The sequence below is a fragment of the Cryptomeria japonica genome, unplaced genomic scaffold, assembly GCF_030272615.1.
Source record: "Cryptomeria japonica unplaced genomic scaffold, Sugi_1.0 HiC_scaffold_176, whole genome shotgun sequence".
In the NCBI taxonomy this organism is placed as follows: Eukaryota; Viridiplantae; Streptophyta; class Pinopsida; order Cupressales; family Cupressaceae; genus Cryptomeria; species Cryptomeria japonica.
This window is the reverse complement of record NW_026728998.1, coordinates 70,001-87,475: the sequence shown is the minus strand read 5'-3', so window position 1 is coordinate 87,475 and position 17,475 is coordinate 70,001. Positions and strand designations below refer to the sequence as shown.

The 17,475-nt window shown below is 63.3% G+C and overlaps 3 non-coding genes across 3 annotated transcripts; all 3 read left to right on the top strand.

Moving 5' to 3' along the window:
- The first annotated feature begins 3,729 nt into the window (after positions 1-3,729).
- LOC131867629 (5S ribosomal RNA) lies at positions 3,730-3,848 on the top strand. Its single transcript, XR_009366181.1, has one exon. It is a non-coding gene; the product is annotated as a 5S ribosomal RNA (ribosomal RNA).
- Positions 3,849-9,762: 5,914 nt separating this feature from the next.
- LOC131867628 (5S ribosomal RNA) lies at positions 9,763-9,881 on the top strand. Its single transcript, XR_009366180.1, has one exon. It is a non-coding gene; the product is annotated as a 5S ribosomal RNA (ribosomal RNA).
- Positions 9,882-15,795: 5,914 nt separating this feature from the next.
- LOC131867627 (5S ribosomal RNA) lies at positions 15,796-15,914 on the top strand. The gene has a single exon (XR_009366179.1). It is a non-coding gene; the product is annotated as a 5S ribosomal RNA (ribosomal RNA).
- The last annotated feature ends 1,561 nt before the right edge of the window (positions 15,915-17,475 follow it).

Here is a 17,475-nt window from a genome sequence, read left to right as displayed (position 1 = left end):
GGCTCCGACTTCGTGCACGCCGCACCTTGGAGCACACTTCGGAGCGCTCCTTGGTGCGCACCAGGGCGCGCAACCCAGCCGAGGTGCCCACCCCGGCGAAGGTGCACGCGAGGTGCGCACCCGGGGCAAACCGGGCTCCGACTTCGTGCACGCCATGGTGCCCACCGCGGCGAAGGTGCGCACCCGGGGCAAACCGGGCTAGGACTTCGTGCACGCCGCACCTTGGAGCACACTTTGGAGCGCTCCTTGGTGCGCACCATGGTGCCCACCAGGCCGCGCAACCCAGCCAAGGTGTGCGCACCAAGGTGCACGCGAGGTGCGCACCCGGGGCAAACCGGGGTCCGGCTTCGTGCACGCCGCACCTTGGAGCACACATCGGGGCGCTCCCGGGTTCGCACCGGCGTTGCGCACCGTGGTGGGCACCTCGGAGCGCACCGTGGTGGGCACCTCGGAGCACACCAAGGTGGGCAGCGAGGTGCGCACCTTTGATGCGATGCCTTCACTAATTTCCATAAAAGGCAAAAAAAAATGAGATTTTAAAATTTCCGTTTTGAAAGATAGTGAGAAAAAGGGAATGCTGGTGCCATCTTGAGCCCGCCCTGGTGCGCAGCCCAGCCAAGGTGTGCGCACCAAGGTGCCCACCCTGGCGAAGGTGCGCGCCCGGGCAATTAACCCAACTTCCAACTTCGCGCGCGCCAGGGTGGGAGCGCACCCAACAACCGGGCCTGGGAAGAGCCAATGCGAGAAACCCCACCAAACGCTCTGACAAAAAAAGAGGGGGCGCTCCAGTAACCCCGCTTCGGAGCGCACCCTGGGCAAACCCAGCCAGGGTGCCCACCCCGGCCAAGGTGCAGGCGAGGTGCGCACCCGGGGCAAACCGGGCTCCGACAACGTGCACGCCGCACCTTGGAGCACACTTCGTAGCGCTCCCGGGTGCGCACCTCAGAGCACACCAAGGTGGGCAGCGAGGTGCGCACCTTTGATGCGCTGCCTTCACTAATTTCCAGAAAAGGCAAAAAAAAGAGGAGATTTTAAAATTTCCGTTTTGAAAGATAGTGAAAAAAACGGAACGCGGGTGCCATCTTGAGCCCGCCCTGGTGCACAGCCCAGGTAAGGTGCCCACCCTGGCAAAGGTGCGCACCCGGGCAATTAACCCTACTTCCGACTTCGTGCGCGCCAGGGTGGCAACCGGGCCTGGGAAGAGCCAATGCGAGAAACCCCACCAAACGCTCCGACAAAAAAAGAGGCGGCGCTCCAATAACCCCGCTTCGGAGCGCAGCCGGGGCAAACCCAGCCAAGGTGCCCACCCCGACGAAGGTGCACGCGAGGTGCGCACCCGGGGCAAACCGGGCTCCGACAACGTGCACGCAGCACCTTGGAGCACACTTCGAAGCACTCCCGGGTGCCCACCGGCGTTGCGCACCGTGGTGGGCAGCGAGGTGCGCACCTTTGATGCGCTGCCTTCACTAATTTCCAGAAAAGGCAAAAAAAAATGAGATTTTAAAATTTCCGTTTTGAAAGATAGTGAAAAAAACGGAACGCGGGTGCCATCTTGAGCCCGCCCTGGTGCGCAGCCCAGGCAAGGCATGCGCACCAAGGTGCCCACCCGCGGTGCACGCCCGGGGCAAACCGGGCTCCGACTTCGTGCAGGCCGCACCTTGGAGCACACTTCGGAGCGCTCCTTGGTGCGCACCATGGTGCCCACCAGGGCGCACCCGGGGCAAACCGGGCTCCGACTTCGTGCACGCCGCACCTTGGAGCACACATCGGAGCGCTCCCAGGTTCGCACCAGCGTTGCGCACCTTTGATGCGCTGCCTTCACTAATTTCCAGAAAAGGCAAAAAAAAACGATATTTTAAAATTTCCGTTCTGAAAGATAGTGAAAAAAACGGAACGCGGGTGCCATCTTGAGCCCTTCCTGGTGCGCAGCCCAGGCAAGTTGTGCGCACCAAGGTGCCCACCCTGGCGGAGGTGCGCGCCCGGGGCAAACCGGGCTCCGACTTCGTGCACTGCATGGTGCCCACCAAGGCGCGCAACCCAGCCAAGGTGCCCACCGCAGCGAAGGTGCACGCGAGGTGCGCACCCGAGGTGCACACCCGGGGCAAACCGAGCTCCGACTTCGTGCACGCCGCACCTTGGAGCACACTTCAGAGCGCTCCTTGGTGCGCACCAGGGCGCGCAACCCAGCCAAGGTGCTCACCCCGGCGAAGGTGCACGCGAGGTGCGCACCCGGGGCAAGCCGGGCTCGGACTTCGTGCACGCCGCACCTTGGAGCACACATCGGAGCGCTCCCGGGTTCGCACCAGCATTGCGCACCTTTGATGCGCTGCCTTCACTAATTTCCAGAAAAGGCAAAAAAAAAAAAAAAACGAGATTTTAAAATTTCCGTTTTGAAAGATAGTGAAAAAAACGGAACGCGGGTGCCATCTTGAGCCCGCCCTGGTGTGCAGCCCAGGCAAGTTGTGCGCACCAAGGCACCCACCCTGGCCAAGGTGGGTCACGGGGTGGGTCCTAGGGTGGGTAACGGGGTGGGTACTAAGGTGCGTGCCAAGGTGGGTCATGGGGTGGGTGCCAAGGTGGGCACCAGGGTGGGTGTGCACCAACCCTAGCCAGGGTAGGTCACGGGGTGGTTGTCGGGGTGGGCGTCAAGGAGCCAAGGTGGGTGGCAAGTAGCCAAGTTGCGTGCCAAGGTGGGTGTCGGGGTGGGTGCCAAGGATCCAAGGTGGGTGCCAAGGAACCAAGGTGGGTGTCTGGGTGGGTGCCGAGGTGGGAGCCAGGGTGGGTCCCAAGGTGAGTGCAAAGGTGGGTGCCAGGGTCAAGGTGAGTGCCAATGTGGGTTCCAAGGTGCCAGGGTCAGGGTGAGTGCCAATGTGGGTTCAAAGGTGCTAAGTTGGGTGCGAGGTTGGGTGCGAGGGTGGGTGGGTGCCAAGGTGTGCTAGGTGGAAGCCCGGGTGGGTCGGCATCCCATGGGTGTCGAGTTGGGTGCCTGATGGGTGCTTCTTGTCAAGTTTTAGTCGTCGGGACTCATTTCGAGCCTTAGAGGTCGTTTCTTGTCCGGTTGCCCTGTCTTCGACCTGGGAACCCAATTTTGGTCCTCGGGTCCCATTTTTTTTTGTCTCGCATCCCACTTTTGGCCTGTGGCCTTTTCGGGGTCGATTCTCGTTTTGGGCATCAGAGCATGTTTCTTCTCCTAAAACCCAATATTTGTTTATTAAGTCTCGGAACACATTTTTGTTCTCGTGGACCCATCATGGGTCTTGGAACGCATTTGTGGTCCTTGGGTCCCATTTTGCATCCCGAAACTTGTGTTTTGGTGCTTGATCCCTATTTTGGGTGCCCACCTTGCACCAAGTGCGCACCCGGGGCAAACCGAGCGCCTTGGTGCACCGGGGCAAGATCGAGCGTGCACCCGAGGCGCCCCGAACATGCACCAAGGTGCACTCGGCCCACATGTGAGCGCAGGTCGTTGCGCCCGAGGTGGTGTGTGGGCACCGCGTTGCAGACGGGACACTGCACGCACACGACGCCCCGTCCAGGTGCACGCACGTAGGCCGGGCCGGGTGCACACCCGACGCCCTAGCAAGGTGCGCGCACCCGGGCAGGGCTCACACTTGGCGAACGGGGCGCACTTCGCGAGGGAGGGTGTGCACCTCGACGGGGGTGGGTGGCCGGGGTGGATTCGCACGTGGGTCGCGGTTTGCTAAGTACACACTGCGACAAGCTCATAACGGGTGCGATCATACCAGCGTTAGTGCACCGGATCCCATCAGAACTCCGCAGTTAAGCGCGCTTGGGCCGGAGTAGTACTGGGATGGGTGACCTCCCGGGAAGTCCCGGTGTTGCACCCTTTCTTAGTTTTTCGCCGGGCGTCGCAATGCTATTTGAATAAACCTTTTGCCCGTTTGCGTTCTCGTCGGGGCCGGGCCGGGCCGGGGTGCGCTGCCCGCACTACCGCGCGCGCGGGGGCGACACCGAGCGCGCACCCGAGGCGCCCCGAGCACACAGGCCACGGTGCAACCCGGGCGTTGTGCGCGCACCCCGGTGCGCCCGAGGTGCTGCGTGCGCACCCAGGTGAAATCGGTGTGCACCTCGGCCAGTGCGCGCTCGGTCGAGTCGCGCACGTTGGCCAAGGTGCACGGTGATGTTTCTTACTCTAAGGTTCCGCACCAGACGCCCGGGACAGGTGAGCGAAGCTGGGCGGGGCCGGGTGCGCGGCCGGGGCAGGTGCACGCAGCTGGAGAGAGCTTTGGAGCACACCAGAGGTGCGCACCTTGGAGCACACTTCGGAGCGCACCAATGATGCGCTCCATTCAAAAGTTTCCTGAAAAGGCAAAAAAAGTTGAGATTATAGAATTTCCCACTTGAGAGATTGTAAAAAAAAAAAATTTAAAATGAAGGAAACGCGGGTGCCAAGGTGTGCGCGCCCGGGTGCGCAGCCCAGCCAAGGTGTGCGCACCAAGGCGCCCACCCTGGCGAAGGTGCACGCAAGGTGCGCACCCGAGGCAAACCGGACAATTAACCCAACTTTCGACTTCGCGCGCACCTGCGCACCTTGGAGCGCACTTCGGAGCGCTCCTTGGTGCGCACCAATCTTGGGCACCTCGGAGTGCACCATGGCGCCCACCAAGGTGCGCACCCGGGGCAAACCGAGCTCCGACTTCGTGCGCACCTTGGAGCGCACGAAAGGTGCGCACCATGGCGCCCACCAAGGTGCGCAGCCCAGCCAAGGCGTGCGCATCAAGGTGCGCACCCTGGCGAAGGTGCGCACCCGGGGCAAACCGAGCTCCGACTTCGTGCGCACCTTGGAGCGCACAAAGGGTGCGCAACCCAGCCAAGGTGTGCGCACCCCGGGCAAACCGAGCTCCGAATCGTGCGCACCTTGGAGCACACTTCGGAGCCCTCCTTGGTGCGCACCGATGTTGCGCACCTCGGAGCGCACCCGGGGAAAACAATGCAATTAACCCGACTTTCGACTTCGTGGGCACCTCGGAGCGCTCTCGGGTTCGCACCTCGGAGCACACCGAGGTGCGCACCTTTGATGCGCTGCCTTCACCAATTTCCAGAAAAGGCAAGAAAACATTGAGAAGGTGTGCGCACCGAGGTGCCCACCCTGGCGAAGGTGCACGCGAGGTGCGCACCCGGGGCAAACCGGGCTCCGACTTCGTGCACGCCATGCTGCGCACCTTGGAGGGCCATGGTGCGCACCTTGGAGCACACTTCGGAGCGCTCAATGGTGCCCAACCCAGCCAAGGTGCCCACCGCGGCGAAGGTGCACGCGAGGTGCGCACCCGGGGCAAACCGGGCTCCGACTTCGTGCACGCCGCACCTTGGAGCACACTTCGGAGCGCTCCTTGGTGCGCACCAGGGCGCGCAACCCAGCCGAGGTGCCCACCCCGGCGAAGGTGCACGCGGGGTGCGCACCCGGGGCAAACCGGGCTCCGACTTCGTGCACGCCATGGTGCCCACCGCGCCAAGGTGCACGCGAGGTGCGCACCCGGGGCAAACCGGGCTCCGACTTCGTGCACGCCGCACCTTGGAGCACACTTCGGAGCGCTCCTTGGTGCGCACCAGGGCGCGCAACCCAGCCGAGGTGCCCACCCCGGCGAAGGTGCACGCGAGGTGCGCACCCGGGGCAAACCGGGCTCCGACTTCGTGCACGCCATGGTGCCCACCGCGGCGAAGGTGCACGCGAGGTGCGCACCCGGGGCAAACCGGGCTCCGACTTCGTGCACGCCGCACCTTGGAGCACACTTCGGAGCGCTCCTTGGTGCGCACCATGGTGCCCACCAGGGCGCGCAACCCCGCCGAAGGTGCACGCGAGGTGCGCACCCGGGGCAAACCGGGCTCCGACTTCGTGCACGCCGCACCTTGGAGCACACTTCGGAGCGCTCCTTGGTGCGCACCAGGGCGCGCAACCCCGCCGAAGGTGCACGCGAGGTGCGCACCCGGGGCAAACCGGGCTCCGACTTCGTGCACGCCATGGTGCGCACCAGGGTGCCCACCGCGGCGAAGGTGCGCACCCGGGGCAAACCGGGCTCCGACTTCGTGCACGCCGCACCTTGGAGCACACTTCGGAGCGCTCCTTGGTGCGCACCAGGGCGCGCAACCCAGCCGAGGTGCCCACCCCGGCGAAGGTGCACGCGAGGTGCGCACCCGGGGCAAACCGGGCTCCGACTTCGTGCACGCCATGGTGCCCACCGCGGCGAAGGTGCGCACCCGGGGCAAACCGGGCTAGGACTTCGTGCACGCCGCACCTTGGAGCACACTTCGGAGCGCTCCTTGGTGCGCACCATGGTGCCCACCAGGCCGCGCAACCCAGCCAAGGTGTGCGCACCAAGGTGCACGCGAGGTGCGCACCCGGGGCAAACCGGGGTCCGGCTTCGTGCACGCCGCACCTTGGAGCACACATCGGGGCGCTCCCGGGTTCGCACCGGCGTTGCGCACCGTGGTGGGCACCTCGGAGCGCACCGTGGTGGGCACCTCGGAGCACACCAAGGTGGGCAGCGAGGTGCGCACCTTTGATGCGATGCCTTCACTAATTTCCATAAAAGGCAAAAGAAAACGAGATTTTAAAATTTCCGTTTTGAAAGATAGTGAGAAAAAGGGAATGCTGGTGCCATCTTGAGCCCGCCCTGGTGCGCAGCCCAGCCAAGGTGTGCGCACCAAGGTGCCCACCCTGGCGAAGGTGCGCGCCCGGGCAATTAACCCAACTTCCAACTTCGCGCGCGCCAGGGTGGGAGCGCACCCAACAACCGGGCCTGGGAAGAGCCAATGCGAGAAACCCCACCAAACGCTCTGACAAAAAAAGAGGGGGCGCTCCAGTAACCCCGCTTCGGAGCGCACCCTGGGCAAACCCAGCCAGGGTGCCCACCCCGGCCAAGGTGCAGGCGAGGTGCGCACCCGGGGCAAACCGGGCTCCGACAACGTGCACGCCGCACCTTGGAGCACACTTCGTAGCGCTCCCGGGTGCGCACCTCAGAGCACACCAAGGTGGGCAGCGAGGTGCGCACCTTTGATGCGCTGCCTTCACTAATTTCCAGAAAAGGCAAAAAAAAGAGGAGATTTTAAAATTTCCGTTTTGAAAGATAGTGAAAAAAACGGAACGCGGGTGCCATCTTGAGCCCGCCCTGGTGCACAGCCCAGGTAAGGTGCCCACCCTGGCAAAGGTGCGCACCCGGGCAATTAACCCTACTTCCGACTTCGTGCGCGCCAGGGTGGCAACCGGGCCTGGGAAGAGCCAATGCGAGAAACCCCACCAAACGCTCCGACAAAAAAAGAGGCGGCGCTCCAATAACCCCGCTTCGGAGCGCAGCCGGGGCAAACCCAGCCAAGGTGCCCACCCCGACGAAGGTGCACGCGAGGTGCGCACCCGGGGCAAACCGGGCTCCGACAACGTGCACGCAGCACCTTGGAGCACACTTCGAAGCACTCCCGGGTGCCCACCGGCGTTGCGCACCGTGGTGGGCAGCGAGGTGCGCACCTTTGATGCGCTGCCTTCACTAATTTCCAGAAAAGGCAAAAAAAAATGAGATTTTAAAATTTCCGTTTTGAAAGATAGTGAAAAAAACGGAACGCGGGTGCCATCTTGAGCCCGCCCTGGTGCGCAGCCCAGGCAAGGCATGCGCACCAAGGTGCCCACCCGCGGTGCACGCCCGGGGCAAACCGGGCTCCGACTTCGTGCAGGCCGCACCTTGGAGCACACTTCGGAGCGCTCCTTGGTGCGCACCATGGTGCCCACCAGGGCGCACCCGGGGCAAACCGGGCTCCGACTTCGTGCACGCCGCACCTTGGAGCACACATCGGAGCGCTCCCAGGTTCGCACCAGCGTTGCGCACCTTTGATGCGCTGCCTTCACTAATTTCCAGAAAAGGCAAAAAAAAACGATATTTTAAAATTTCCGTTCTGAAAGATAGTGAAAAAAACGGAACGCGGGTGCCATCTTGAGCCCTTCCTGGTGCGCAGCCCAGGCAAGTTGTGCGCACCAAGGTGCCCACCCTGGCGGAGGTGCGCGCCCGGGGCAAACCGGGCTCCGACTTCGTGCACTGCATGGTGCCCACCAAGGCGCGCAACCCAGCCAAGGTGCCCACCGCAGCGAAGGTGCACGCGAGGTGCGCACCCGAGGTGCACACCCGGGGCAAACCGAGCTCCGACTTCGTGCACGCCGCACCTTGGAGCACACTTCAGAGCGCTCCTTGGTGCGCACCAGGGCGCGCAACCCAGCCAAGGTGCTCACCCCGGCGAAGGTGCACGCGAGGTGCGCACCCGGGGCAAGCCGGGCTCGGACTTCGTGCACGCCGCACCTTGGAGCACACATCGGAGCGCTCCCGGGTTCGCACCAGCATTGCGCACCTTTGATGCGCTGCCTTCACTAATTTCCAGAAAAGGCAAAAAAAAAAAAAAAACGAGATTTTAAAATTTCCGTTTTGAAAGATAGTGAAAAAAACGGAACGCGGGTGCCATCTTGAGCCCGCCTTGGTGTGCAGCCCAGGCAAGTTGTGCGCACCAAGGCACCCACCCTGGCCAAGGTGGGTCACGGGGTGGGTCCTAGGGTGGGTAACGGGGTGGGTACTAAGGTGCGTGCCAAGGTGGGTCATGGGGTGGGTGCCAAGGTGGGCACCAGGGTGGGTGTGCACCAACCCTAGCCAGGGTAGGTCACGGGGTGGTTGTCGGGGTGGGCGTCAAGGAGCCAAGGTGGGTGGCAAGTAGCCAAGTTGCGTGCCAAGGTGGGTGTCGGGGTGGGTGCCAAGGATCCAAGGTGGGTGCCAAGGAACCAAGGTGGGTGTCTGGGTGGGTGCCGAGGTGGGAGCCAGGGTGGGTCCCAAGGTGAGTGCAAAGGTGGGTGCCAGGGTCAAGGTGAGTGCCAATGTGGGTTCCAAGGTGCCAGGGTCAGGGTGAGTGCCAATGTGGGTTCAAAGGTGCTAAGTTGGGTGCGAGGTTGGGTGCGAGGGTGGGTGGGTGCCAAGGTGTGCTAGGTGGAAGCCCGGGTGGGTCGGCATCCCATGGGTGTCGAGTTGGGTGCCTGATGGGTGCTTCTTGTCAAGTTTTAGTCGTCGGGACTCATTTCGAGCCTTAGAGGTCGTTTCTTGTCCGGTTGCCCTGTCTTCGACCTGGGAACCCAATTTTGGTCCTCGGGTCCCATTTTTTTTTGTCTCGCATCCCACTTTTGGCCTGTGGCCTTTTCGGGGTCGATTCTCGTTTTGGGCATCAGAGCATGTTTCTTCTCCTAAAACCCAATATTTGTTTATTAAGTCTCGGAACACATTTTTGTTCTCGTGGACCCATCATGGGTCTTGGAACGCATTTGTGGTCCTTGGGTCCCATTTTGCATCCCGAAACTTGTGTTTTGGTGCTTGATCCCTATTTTGGGTGCCCACCTTGCACCAAGTGCGCACCCGGGGCAAACCGAGCGCCTTGGTGCACCGGGGCAAGATCGAGCGTGCACCCGAGGCGCCCCGAACATGCACCAAGGTGCACTCGGCCCACATGTGAGCGCAGGTCGTTGCGCCCGAGGTGGTGTGTGGGCACCGCGTTGCAGACGGGACACTGCACGCACACGACGCCCCGTCCAGGTGCACGCACGTAGGCCGGGCCGGGTGCACACCCGACGCCCTAGCAAGGTGCGCGCACCCGGGCAGGGCTCACACTTGGCGAACGGGGCGCACTTCGCGAGGGAGGGTGTGCACCTCGACGGGGGTGGGTGGCCGGGGTGGATTCGCACGTGGGTCGCGGTTTGCTAAGTACACACTGCGACAAGCTCATAACGGGTGCGATCATACCAGCGTTAGTGCACCGGATCCCATCAGAACTCCGCAGTTAAGCGCGCTTGGGCCGGAGTAGTACTGGGATGGGTGACCTCCCGGGAAGTCCCGGTGTTGCACCCTTTTTTAGTTTTTCGCCGGGCGTCGCAATGCTATTTGAATAAACCTTTTGCCCGTTTGCGTTCTCGTCGGGGCCGGGCCGGGCCGGGGTGCGCTGCCCGCACTACCGCGCGCGCGGGGGCGACACCGAGCGCGCACCCGAGGCGCCCCGAGCACACAGGCCACGGTGCAACCCGGGCGTTGTGCGCGCACCCCGGTGCGCCCGAGGTGCTGCGCGCGCACCCAGGTGAAATCGGTGTGCACCTCGGCCAGTGCGCGCTCGGTCGAGTCGCGCACGTTGGCCAAGGTGCACGGTGATGTTTCTTACTCTAAGGTTCCGCACCAGACGCCCGGGACAGGTGAGCGAAGCTGGGCGGGGCCGGGTGCGCAGCCGGGGCAGGTGCACGCAGCTAGAGAGAGCTTTGGAGCACACCAGAGGTGCGCACCTTGGAGCACACTTCGGAGCGCACCAATGATGCGCTCCATTCAAAAGTTTCCTGAAAAGGCAAAAAAAGTTGAGATTATAGAATTTCCCACTTGAGAGATTGTAAAAAAAAAAAATTTAAAATGAAGGAAACGCGGGTGCCAAGGTGTGCGCGCCCGGGTGCGCAGCCCAGCCAAGGTGTGCGCACCAAGGCGCCCACCCTGGCGAAGGTGCACGCAAGGTGCGCACCCGAGGCAAACCGGACAATTAACCCAACTTTCGACTTCGCGCGCACCTGCGCACCTTGGAGCGCACTTCGGAGCGCTCCTTGGTGCGCACCAATCTTGGGCACCTCGGAGTGCACCATGGCGCCCACCAAGGTGCGCACCCGGGGCAAACCGAGCTCCGACTTCGTGCGCACCTTGGAGCGCACGAAAGGTGCGCACCATGGCGCCCACCAAGGTGCGCAGCCCAGCCAAGGCGTGCGCATCAAGGTGCGCACCCTGGCGAAGGTGCGCACCCGGGGCAAACCGAGCTCCGACTTCGTGCGCACCTTGGAGCGCACAAAGGGTGCGCAACCCAGCCAAGGTGTGCGCACCCCGGGCAAACCGAGCTCCGAATCGTGCGCACCTTGGAGCACACTTCGGAGCCCTCCTTGGTGCGCACCGATGTTGCGCACCTCGGAGCGCACCCGGGGAAAACAATGCAATTAACCCGACTTTCGACTTCGTGGGCACCTCGGAGCGCTCTCGGGTTCGCACCTCGGAGCACACCGAGGTGCGCACCTTTGATGCGCTGCCTTCACCAATTTCCAGAAAAGGCAAGAAAACATTGAGAAGGTGTGCGCACCGAGGTGCCCACCCTGGCGAAGGTGCACGCGAGGTGCGCACCCGGGGCAAACCGGGCTCCGACTTCGTGCACGCCATGCTGCGCACCTTGGAGGGCCATGGTGCGCACCTTGGAGCACACTTCGGAGCGCTCAATGGTGCCCAACCCAGCCAAGGTGCCCACCGCGGCGAAGGTGCACGCGAGGTGCGCACCCGGGGCAAACCGGGCTCCGACTTCGTGCACGCCGCACCTTGGAGCACACTTCGGAGCGCTCCTTGGTGCGCACCAGGGCGCGCAACCCAGCCGAGGTGCCCACCCCGGCGAAGGTGCACGCGGGGTGCGCACCCGGGGCAAACCGGGCTCCGACTTCGTGCACGCCATGGTGCCCACCGCGCCAAGGTGCACGCGAGGTGCGCACCCGGGGCAAACCGGGCTCCGACTTCGTGCACGCCGCACCTTGGAGCACACTTCGGAGCGCTCCTTGGTGCGCACCAGGGCGCGCAACCCAGCCGAGGTGCCCACCCCGGCGAAGGTGCACGCGAGGTGCGCACCCGGGGCAAACCGGGCTCCGACTTCGTGCACGCCATGGTGCCCACCGCGGCGAAGGTGCACGCGAGGTGCGCACCCGGGGCAAACCGGGCTCCGACTTCGTGCACGCCGCACCTTGGAGCACACTTCGGAGCGCTCCTTGGTGCGCACCATGGTGCCCACCAGGGCGCGCAACCCCGCCGAAGGTGCACGCGAGGTGCGCACCCGGGGCAAACCGGGCTCCGACTTCGTGCACGCCGCACCTTGGAGCACACTTCGGAGCGCTCCTTGGTGCGCACCAGGGCGCGCAACCCCGCCGAAGGTGCACGCGAGGTGCGCACCCGGGGCAAACCGGGCTCCGACTTCGTGCACGCCATGGTGCGCACCAGGGTGCCCACCGCGGCGAAGGTGCGCACCCGGGGCAAACCGGGCTCCGACTTCGTGCACGCCGCACCTTGGAGCACACTTCGGAGCGCTCCTTGGTGCGCACCAGGGCGCGCAACCCAGCCGAGGTGCCCACCCCGGCGAAGGTGCACGCGAGGTGCGCACCCGGGGCAAACCGGGCTCCGACTTCGTGCACGCCATGGTGCCCACCGCGGCGAAGGTGCGCACCCGGGGCAAACCGGGCTAGGACTTCGTGCACGCCGCACCTTGGAGCACACTTTGGAGCGCTCCTTGGTGCGCACCATGGTGCCCACCAGGCCGCGCAACCCAGCCAAGGTGTGCGCACCAAGGTGCACGCGAGGTGCGCACCCGGGGCAAACCGGGGTCCGGCTTCGTGCACGCCGCACCTTGGAGCACACATCGGGGCGCTCCCGGGTTCGCACCGGCGTTGCGCACCGTGGTGGGCACCTCGGAGCGCACCGTGGTGGGCACCTCGGAGCACACCAAGGTGGGCAGCGAGGTGCGCACCTTTGATGCGATGCCTTCACTAATTTCCATAAAAGGCAAAAAAAAACGAGATTTTAAAATTTCCGTTTTGAAAGATAGTGAGAAAAAGGGAATGCTGGTGCCATCTTGAGCCCGCCCTGGTGCGCAGCCCAGCCAAGGTGTGCGCACCAAGGTGCCCACCCTGGCGAAGGTGCGCGCCCGGGCAATTAACCCAACTTCCAACTTCGCGCGCGCCAGGGTGGGAGCGCACCCAACAACCGGGCCTGGGAAGAGCCAATGCGAGAAACCCCACCAAACGCTCTGACAAAAAAAGAGGGGGCGCTCCAGTAACCCCGCTTCGGAGCGCACCCTGGGCAAACCCAGCCAGGGTGCCCACCCCGGCCAAGGTGCAGGCGAGGTGCGCACCCGGGGCAAACCGGGCTCCGACAACGTGCACGCCGCACCTTGGAGCACACTTCGTAGCGCTCCCGGGTGCGCACCTCAGAGCACACCAAGGTGGGCAGCGAGGTGCGCACCTTTGATGCGCTGCCTTCACTAATTTCCAGAAAAGGCAAAAAAAAGAGGAGATTTTAAAATTTCCGTTTTGAAAGATAGTGAAAAAAACGGAACGCGGGTGCCATCTTGAGCCCGCCCTGGTGCACAGCCCAGGTAAGGTGCCCACCCTGGCAAAGGTGCGCACCCGGGCAATTAACCCTACTTCCGACTTCGTGCGCGCCAGGGTGGCAACCGGGCCTGGGAAGAGCCAATGCGAGAAACCCCACCAAACGCTCCGACAAAAAAAGAGGCGGCGCTCCAATAACCCCGCTTCGGAGCGCAGCCGGGGCAAACCCAGCCAAGGTGCCCACCCCGACGAAGGTGCACGCGAGGTGCGCACCCGGGGCAAACCGGGCTCCGACAACGTGCACGCAGCACCTTGGAGCACACTTCGAAGCACTCCCGGGTGCCCACCGGCGTTGCGCACCGTGGTGGGCAGCGAGGTGCGCACCTTTGATGCGCTGCCTTCACTAATTTCCAGAAAAGGCAAAAAAAAATGAGATTTTAAAATTTCCGTTTTGAAAGATAGTGAAAAAAACGGAACGCGGGTGCCATCTTGAGCCCGCCCTGGTGCGCAGCCCAGGCAAGGCATGCGCACCAAGGTGCCCACCCGCGGTGCACGCCCGGGGCAAACCGGGCTCCGACTTCGTGCAGGCCGCACCTTGGAGCACACTTCGGAGCGCTCCTTGGTGCGCACCATGGTGCCCACCAGGGCGCACCCGGGGCAAACCGGGCTCCGACTTCGTGCACGCCGCACCTTGGAGCACACATCGGAGCGCTCCCAGGTTCGCACCAGCGTTGCGCACCTTTGATGCGCTGCCTTCACTAATTTCCAGAAAAGGCAAAAAAAAACGATATTTTAAAATTTCCGTTCTGAAAGATAGTGAAAAAAACGGAACGCGGGTGCCATCTTGAGCCCTTCCTGGTGCGCAGCCCAGGCAAGTTGTGCGCACCAAGGTGCCCACCCTGGCGGAGGTGCGCGCCCGGGGCAAACCGGGCTCCGACTTCGTGCACTGCATGGTGCCCACCAAGGCGCGCAACCCAGCCAAGGTGCCCACCGCAGCGAAGGTGCACGCGAGGTGCGCACCCGAGGTGCACACCCGGGGCAAACCGAGCTCCGACTTCGTGCACGCCGCACCTTGGAGCACACTTCAGAGCGCTCCTTGGTGCGCACCAGGGCGCGCAACCCAGCCAAGGTGCTCACCCCGGCGAAGGTGCACGCGAGGTGCGCACCCGGGGCAAGCCGGGCTCGGACTTCGTGCACGCCGCACCTTGGAGCACACATCGGAGCGCTCCCGGGTTCGCACCAGCATTGCGCACCTTTGATGCGCTGCCTTCACTAATTTCCAGAAAAGGCAAAAAAAAAAAAAAAACGAGATTTTAAAATTTCCGTTTTGAAAGATAGTGAAAAAAACGGAACGCGGGTGCCATCTTGAGCCCGCCTTGGTGTGCAGCCCAGGCAAGTTGTGCGCACCAAGGCACCCACCCTGGCCAAGGTGGGTCACGGGGTGGGTCCTAGGGTGGGTAACGGGGTGGGTACTAAGGTGCGTGCCAAGGTGGGTCATGGGGTGGGTGCCAAGGTGGGCACCAGGGTGGGTGTGCACCAACCCTAGCCAGGGTAGGTCACGGGGTGGTTGTCGGGGTGGGCGTCAAGGAGCCAAGGTGGGTGGCAAGTAGCCAAGTTGCGTGCCAAGGTGGGTGTCGGGGTGGGTGCCAAGGATCCAAGGTGGGTGCCAAGGAACCAAGGTGGGTGTCTGGGTGGGTGCCGAGGTGGGAGCCAGGGTGGGTCCCAAGGTGAGTGCAAAGGTGGGTGCCAGGGTCAAGGTGAGTGCCAATGTGGGTTCCAAGGTGCCAGGGTCAGGGTGAGTGCCAATGTGGGTTCAAAGGTGCTAAGTTGGGTGCGAGGTTGGGTGCGAGGGTGGGTGGGTGCCAAGGTGTGCTAGGTGGAAGCCCGGGTGGGTCGGCATCCCATGGGTGTCGAGTTGGGTGCCTGATGGGTGCTTCTTGTCAAGTTTTAGTCGTCGGGACTCATTTCGAGCCTTAGAGGTCGTTTCTTGTCCGGTTGCCCTGTCTTCGACCTGGGAACCCAATTTTGGTCCTCGGGTCCCATTTTTTTTTGTCTCGCATCCCACTTTTGGCCTGTGGCCTTTTCGGGGTCGATTCTCGTTTTGGGCATCAGAGCATGTTTCTTCTCCTAAAACCCAATATTTGTTTATTAAGTCTCGGAACACATTTTTGTTCTCGTGGACCCATCATGGGTCTTGGAACGCATTTGTGGTCCTTGGGTCCCATTTTGCATCCCGAAACTTGTGTTTTGGTGCTTGATCCCTATTTTGGGTGCCCACCTTGCACCAAGTGCGCACCCGGGGCAAACCGAGCGCCTTGGTGCACCGGGGCAAGATCGAGCGTGCACCCGAGGCGCCCCGAACATGCACCAAGGTGCACTCGGCCCACATGTGAGCGCAGGTCGTTGCGCCCGAGGTGGTGTGTGGGCACCGCGTTGCAGACGGGACACTGCACGCACACGACGCCCCGTCCAGGTGCACGCACGTAGGCCGGGCCGGGTGCACACCCGACGCCCTAGCAAGGTGCGCGCACCCGGGCAGGGCTCACACTTGGCGAACGGGGCGCACTTCGCGAGGGAGGGTGTGCACCTCGACGGGGGTGGGTGGCCGGGGTGGATTCGCACGTGGGTCGCGGTTTGCTAAGTACACACTGCGACAAGCTCATAACGGGTGCGATCATACCAGCGTTAGTGCACCGGATCCCATCAGAACTCCGCAGTTAAGCGCGCTTGGGCCGGAGTAGTACTGGGATGGGTGACCTCCCGGGAAGTCCCGGTGTTGCACCCTTTTTTAGTTTTTCGCCGGGCGTCGCAATGCTATTTGAATAAACCTTTTGCCCGTTTGCGTTCTCGTCGGGGCCGGGCCGGGCCGGGGTGCGCTGCCCGCACTACCGCGCGCGCGGGGGCGACACCGAGCGCGCACCCGAGGCGCCCCGAGCACACAGGCCACGGTGCAACCCGGGCGTTGTGCGCGCACCCCGGTGCGCCCGAGGTGCTGCGCGCGCACCCAGGTGAAATCGGTGTGCACCTCGGCCAGTGCGCGCTCGGTCGAGTCGCGCACGTTGGCCAAGGTGCACGGTGATGTTTCTTACTCTAAGGTTCCGCACCAGACGCCCGGGACAGGTGAGCGAAGCTGGGCGGGGCCGGGTGCGCAGCCGGGGCAGGTGCACGCAGCTAGAGAGAGCTTTGGAGCACACCAGAGGTGCGCACCTTGGAGCACACTTCGGAGCGCACCAATGATGCGCTCCATTCAAAAGTTTCCTGAAAAGGCAAAAAAAGTTGAGATTATAGAATTTCCCACTTGAGAGATTGTAAAAAAAAAAAATTTAAAATGAAGGAAACGCGGGTGCCAAGGTGTGCGCGCCCGGGTGCGCAGCCCAGCCAAGGTGTGCGCACCAAGGCGCCCACCCTGGCGAAGGTGCACGCAAGGTGCGCACCCGAGGCAAACCGGACAATTAACCCAACTTTCGACTTCGCGCGCACCTGCGCACCTTGGAGCGCACTTCGGAGCGCTCCTTGGTGCGCACCAATCTTGGGCACCTCGGAGTGCACCATGGCGCCCACCAAGGTGCGCACCCGGGGCAAACCGAGCTCCGACTTCGTGCGCACCTTGGAGCGCACGAAAGGTGCGCACCATGGCGCCCACCAAGGTGCGCAGCCCAGCCAAGGCGTGCGCATCAAGGTGCGCACCCTGGCGAAGGTGCGCACCCGGGGCAAACCGAGCTCCGACTTCGTGCGCACCTTGGAGCGCACAAAGGGTGCGCAACCCAGCCAAGGTGTGCGCACCCCGGGCAAACCGAGCTCCGAATCGTGCGCACCTTGGAGCACACTTCGGAGCCCTCCTTGGTGCGCACCGATGTTGCGCACCTCGGAGCGCACCCGGGGAAAACAATGCAATTAACCCGACTTTCGACTTCGTGGGCACCTCGGAGCGCTCTCGGGTTCGCACCTCGGAGCACACCGAGGTGCGCACCTTTGATGCGCTGCCTTCACCAATTTCCAGAAAAGGCAAGAAAACATTGAGAAGGTGTGCGCACCGAGGTGCCCACCCTGGCGAAGGTGCACGCGAGGTGCGCACCCGGGGCAAACCGGGCTCCGACTTCGTGCACGCCATGCTGCGCACCTTGGAGGGCCATGGTGCGCACCTTGGAGCACACTTCGGAGCGCTCAATGGTGCCCAACCCAGCCAAGGTGCCCACCGCGGCGAAGGTGCACGCGAGGTGCGCACCCGGGGCAAACCGGGCTCCGACTTCGTGCACGCCGCACCTTGGAGCACACTTCGGAGCGCTCCTTGGTGCGCACCAGGGCGCGCAACCCAGCCGAGGTGCCCACCCCGGCGAAGGTGCACG